We start from the raw sequence: 6,000 nt of genomic DNA on the forward strand, positions 1-6,000 counted from the left end.
CCTACTTTAGCTAGATCAGCTAGCCAGCTTTATGCGAGACAGGGGGGCACGGAATTTGGTTTGGTGGGATACGGGGAATGGTTTGGTATGTGGGGCCTTGAGAACGGGGATATTCAGAGCAGATCCTGCTTTCCTCCGTCCCGTTTTGAACGATTCCCTTTCTCTGACCTGACGGGGCCTCGCTTGACTGGAGCTCTCTCTGCTTGCACGCGTCGCATGGCCGTGGATTTGGCTGTGGCTGTGGCTGTTGGTATTGCTGCTGCTCTGTTGCTGTGGTGCTGCAATCTGCATGGGCTCTTGGCTCCTGTTGGAAAGAGATTTTCAGGGAGTAGGCGGTCCCGGGAAATGCACGGAGCAGGTACTCCCTTCGTTTCTTTTTAGTCTATATAAAGTTTGGTCAAAATCAACATTCGCAATATGAAATCAAATTCTGTGTAATTTCATACTTTATAGTTTTAGTATTGTAGATGTCCATATTTTTAAATTTGGTCAAATTCTGTGTAATTTGACTTTGACCAAATCTTATACGCGGAGTAAAATCAAACGGAGGGAGTACATGCTTGGAGCGTTGTGGCAACGGGCGGTAAAAAAAAACAGAGTTACCGTGGTCCAAGTGTACGTCATGATTGATTCGTCAACCGGCCTCGGCACAACAAACAATGCTGGATCAATACTCCTACTGTACTACTGGATAAGAGCATCTACAGACAGACTTGGCAAATCCGGACCCTCAAACGTCGATGCGTCCGTGGACACTAAATGGGCACTCCTCAAATTGCGTCATCTACATCTGTGTCTCTCATATCTGAACCTCTATATCCATACTATATCATGCAACGTCGATCAAACTATGTAGATCAACTGATCAAACATAGAAATAGCATAATAGTTCACCAAAAGATGCACCAAAGTTCACATAAACGACGCATAACTTTATACTACATCTAAAACTTGAAATTAAAATCAACTTCACCACTTCCGGGCCGGCCCTTTCCCCTTCTGGTCGCCGGCGTAGCTGTAGCCGTCGGCGGATGGTGGACGATCGTCCGATTCGTCAGAGCAGGAGTCGTGGTCATCGTCGTCGGAGGAGTCGACGATGACAGGCCCTTGAGGCGCTGGACGACCCGGTCCTGCTAGTGCATGAGCTTGGCCAGCCGAGCCACCTCCATCGCCTTCTGCAACGCCTCCTACTCGGACTGCTCGATGGCAAGCCGGAGAGCCTTCGCGTTCTTCCGGCGGAGCCGCCGAGCGTCCATCTCCACCGTTATAAGCGGACGGCCGTAGACCCACGCTAGGAGCCGCTCGTCCTCGTCAGGCTCCGCCGGTAACCCACGCCGGCGGCGGATAGAGCTCTCCACAGCCTCCCTCTCCCTTGCCCACTGCCCCTCGAGGCGGGCGGCGCGCGCCTCCGACTCCGGCGTGCGCGTCCGGGCCGACGGGGCGGGCACACACACCCAGCGTTCCCCACGAGGGGGGGGGGGCAGCAGCCGCGGGGCGAGGGGACGGCGTGGGGGAGCAGCAGCCGACGGGGCGAGGGGACGGCATAGGGGAGGCGCGGATTGCGCTGGCCGCCTATCGGAGTTGCCCATGGGCTGGGAGGGGCCAGCGCCGGCATCCTAGATGCGCCGACGGGGAAGCTGCGGTTGCGGCGAGGCTGCAGATCCTGAGCTGCCCCCGGTCTCCACTTGGACCGCTCCAAGGCGATGCAGAGGGCAAGCTCATACTCCGGATCCACCTCGTCGTTGGAGCGGCTCCCGGAGCTCGACATTGTGCCGGATTCGATCAGAATCGGTGAGGGGAGAGGAAAGGACGGAGCCAGAGAGGAGAGTTAGTGCGATAGGGTTTCAGACCGACGAGGCCGATGAGATTTTTTGTGGGATATCCGTGGGGTCGACGGTGGGCCGGGCTTGTCAGGCGGATGCGCCCGGGCATGCCCGGGCCACCCCATATCCGCCCCATATTTGGGCTGGACATGGGGGTGCCGGTCAGCCCGGGCGTTTGAGACCCATTTGAGGCATCCGTTTGGGTCAGAAAAACATAACCGAATAGTGACCGGGCAGCCCGCCCGGACGTATGAGACGGGTTTAAGAGGTCCGGCTGTAGATACTCTAACTGCCACTACCATTAACGGCATATATATGCATTGTGTAAAAGGCTGAGTTCCATCAGAACCAGAGGTGCGTGCCCACACTCACAGTTGCTCGAGCACCGTCTTTCCACATACATGCAAAGTGCTTCATCAGTAGGTAATCTACTAGTCTTTTCAAGAGAATAATAATAATAATAAGAGTTAAAAGCACCCTAGGTACCCCAACTTACATAGAATGTGATGATCTAGTCCTAAACTAGCAAAATATAACTCCACCATACCCCAACTTGTACTGGATGTGATCATTTACTCGTGGGCCTATCACAGCACAACAATGGGCAGCCAGGTGGCTGGACCGGTCGTCGCCTACACTTTTGCAAAAACACCCTATCGTTTTGTCTAATCAACCCGCACTACATGGCACCAAAATTAAATATGTCTCAAATCCCCGTTTTATTCAAGACCACAAGTGTTGTCCTGTCGGGGGCGACAGGAGTTCACGGGCTAGCAACTCGAGATGGTGACGTCAGCTTCGGGGGGCGTTGTTGCCGGAGTTTAGCGGCGGCGTGGAGGCGCCTGCATCCGCTCATCTCGTCCGCCGTTCGGCGTCTTCCCTCCTGATTAGTGTGAGTCATTTTCCTCCCTCTCCTCTGCATTGCTTTGTCGCTCGTCGCCCGTCGGTTCCGCCGTTCATAGCAGCTCTAATCGGTGCGATTCGAGCTTGATTCAAGGCCGTCTAGTGATGTCTCTTACGTAGGGTCGTGTAGGGCGTAGTTGAGCTAGGGTTTCGGCCGTCGATTTTGGGCTTGGGTTTGGCATGAGAGCTAGGGTTTATGGAGGATAAAGTAGATGTTCAGGCCTTTTAAGTTGGGGTTTAGGTCTGTTGTGTAGTCGTGGATCTCTTTGTGTGGTTAAATGAACCTCTTTTTTGGTCTTGAAGATGTTTTTGTTAGTCTAATTTGTGCTAAATTTCTGAATCTTTTAGTTCAGTTTTGCTAATGCTAATGCTATCTGTAGTGCAGTTTCAGTTAATTTAATGGCCGTGCTAATGTTGTATTTCATTTATGGGCATGTCTATGCAGAAGAAATTGTTGCACTTAGTGTGCTCTATTTTTTTGAAGTAAACTGAATATTTTCAGTTTACTGTAGTAAGCTGAATATTTTTAGTTAATTAAACTTTCAGTTATTTACTGAATTTGATGCAGTGGTAAATTGGTACAATGGAGTCTTTTGAAATTGGTTAAATTCAAGATGAAGTGTTCATTAATGCCACTAGTTAACTGAAATTGTGCATTTAACTCAATATTCTTTAGTTAGCTGAATTTTTTCAGCTAACTGAATTTCCAGTTAACTGAATTTTTAGTTAGTGAACTTTATTGAATTTTGTGCACCTTTGAAGTTCATTTATGCAGTGCTTAGTCATTACAAAGTTCATGTTTTTGGATGCAGTGTGTGATGCAACAAATGGACAAATGGTAGATACTCCTTTTTTACACTGGAACTTGAGCATGGTGGAATTTTCTGTGGCCCAACTAGTAAGCTGGAGTACTGGAACCCTTCTGTTCAGGTGCTTGACTATGTTGACTCTTCCACTTTCTCCTATGCATTTCTTGAAGGACACTTGATTTGGTTGGGATACCCAGTGATTGAGCACATCATTTACTGGTGCAAACCTAATAAACCAATTTCAGATGGTTTGATTAGAATTAGAGGTGATGAGGATGTGTAGCATATGATCAGAGCTAGTGTCGAGCATAAACTGCTTGTACTCATGGTTGACCATACAAATTTCATCAGCAACTTCAAGTCTGATTTGGTGTGCACCTTGCCCCTGTCTTTGATAACAACAACAAGTGCTGCGGCGGCAAGTGCAACATCTTCCCATAGCCTAATTTCAGTCTTTGGGGAAGAACCCATGCCAGAGATTCCAGGAAATGGAACAGAACCACAGAGTTTGCTGATTGAAGGTGCAGAGCACAACTTGCTAACTGCAGATGGACAAACAATTATTGAAGATATAGTGGTTTCAGATTCAGATTTCAGTGACAGTGACTATGCCATAGATGATGGGGATGATGATATTTATGATGACAACATTGACTTTTATGTTGATGAAGAAGCTGAGCAAGATGAGGAAGATGTGGAGCCTGACTATTTGCTTGAGGATGAAGATCTTAACCTATCAATTGAGAAATCAGAGGAACTTAGGTACAAGTTTAAATCTTTCAATGCAAAGGTGGACATGATTTCCCCTGTGTTTAAAGTAGGGATGGTATTTTCTGACGTAGTGGAGCTAAGACATGCTCTGATTGCATATTCAGTTAGGAACATAGTGCGGACCAAGATGACAAATAATGACAAGAGAAGAATTGAGGCAGTTTGTGAAAGAGGTTGCCCATGGTACCTTAGAGCTGGCAATGACAACAGGACAGGAGAATTTGCCGTCAAGACTTACTATGGAGAACATTGATGCCAGAAGAAATGGAAGTTAAGGTCACTAACAGCAAAATTCTTGTGCAAGTATTTCATATATGAGTTCAGAGATGACCAGAAGATGTCACTTGGTTCATTTTCAAGAAAGATCACCGAGGTATTTAATGTCACCCCTAATATATGGAAGCTAGCTACCGCCCCCGGCGTGTCTACGGCGAAGGTCCTGCAGTTTGCAATGCGGGAGATGCGGTCAGACGATCCAAGGCAGCGCGCGCGCTGGTGGATGTACCGGTGCACCACCACCACGCCGCCGCTGCATCCAGAATGTGTCGCCTTGAGGACGGAGCGCGTCGATGATGTCGTTCTCGCCATCCCTGCGCCAGTCAACATCGCGTACTGGGACCGCTTCCAACCGGAGGTGCTTCTGTCCAATGACGTCTCTAATGCAGACTCCTCTCGGAGTACGTGCAGCTTGACTCCGACGCGGACTCTGGCTGCGAGTCGGAGGTTGAGTCATCTAACGAGGAGGAGGTCGAGGTCGTTGTCCTCTCTGATGATGATCCAGATGACTTACAGATGGTAGCACCGGCCATTGATGCCAAAGAGGGTGACAAAAACTCCCAATCATTCTGGAGGCACTGCCTGATGTTCTAGATGTGCCTCACATCAACATCGTCAAGAAAGAAGATGAGGAGCATGCCGTGACGCAGGAACCAGGCCAGGGCCAGAAGAATTAGAGGGCGGCAGGGAAGAAGAGGCCTCTCGTTGCTGGGGAGCTGCACCGCTCGGAGCACCTGAAGCTGTTGAAGATCAACTGAAGCTTGTGCTGATGCAATGAAGATGCTGAAGAAGGGCTTAGGTATGCTGGTATATTGCAGCATATAAGTTAGGAATATTATTTTGGGCATTTTGGTCAGGTGTGCTCCTATATTTGAGCACATAAGTTAAGTAATGAACAACAAGAACAAGTACTATGCTATGCTATGGATGATGTGAACCAGTTTAATGTCTGATCTGCCAGTGTTGGATGATGTGAACAAGTACTGCTCTGCTATGCTATGCTATGGATAACGCTGGTTTATTTGCTTTACTTTGCTGACATTTTTGCTGTGATCTGCTCCTATGTTGCTGTGATCTGCCATTCTTGTTGTGGTCTATTGCTACAACTTTCCAAAAATAGAATGCAACATTGTGTTAGCCCATATGCCGCATTGTACCAAAATAGGATATAGACTGATGCCTCCTGATGCAAATTCAGATAACTAAATTAAAACTTAGAAACAGATTTAGTTAGCTAGATAAATTCACTTAGCTATTAAAACTCACACACAAAATTTAGTTAAGCTGGATAAATTAACTTAGCTTTAGATTTCAGTAAACTAAAAGAATTCAGTGAACTAAAAAAATATTGTTTACAACACACAGTGAAAAAAATACTGTTTACAAGACCAGACCAAATTCAATAACTTAGCTTTAGA

This window comes from Triticum aestivum, chromosome 4D, assembly GCF_018294505.1.
Source record: "Triticum aestivum cultivar Chinese Spring chromosome 4D, IWGSC CS RefSeq v2.1, whole genome shotgun sequence".
Lineage (NCBI taxonomy): Eukaryota > Viridiplantae > Streptophyta > Magnoliopsida > Poales > Poaceae > Triticum > Triticum aestivum.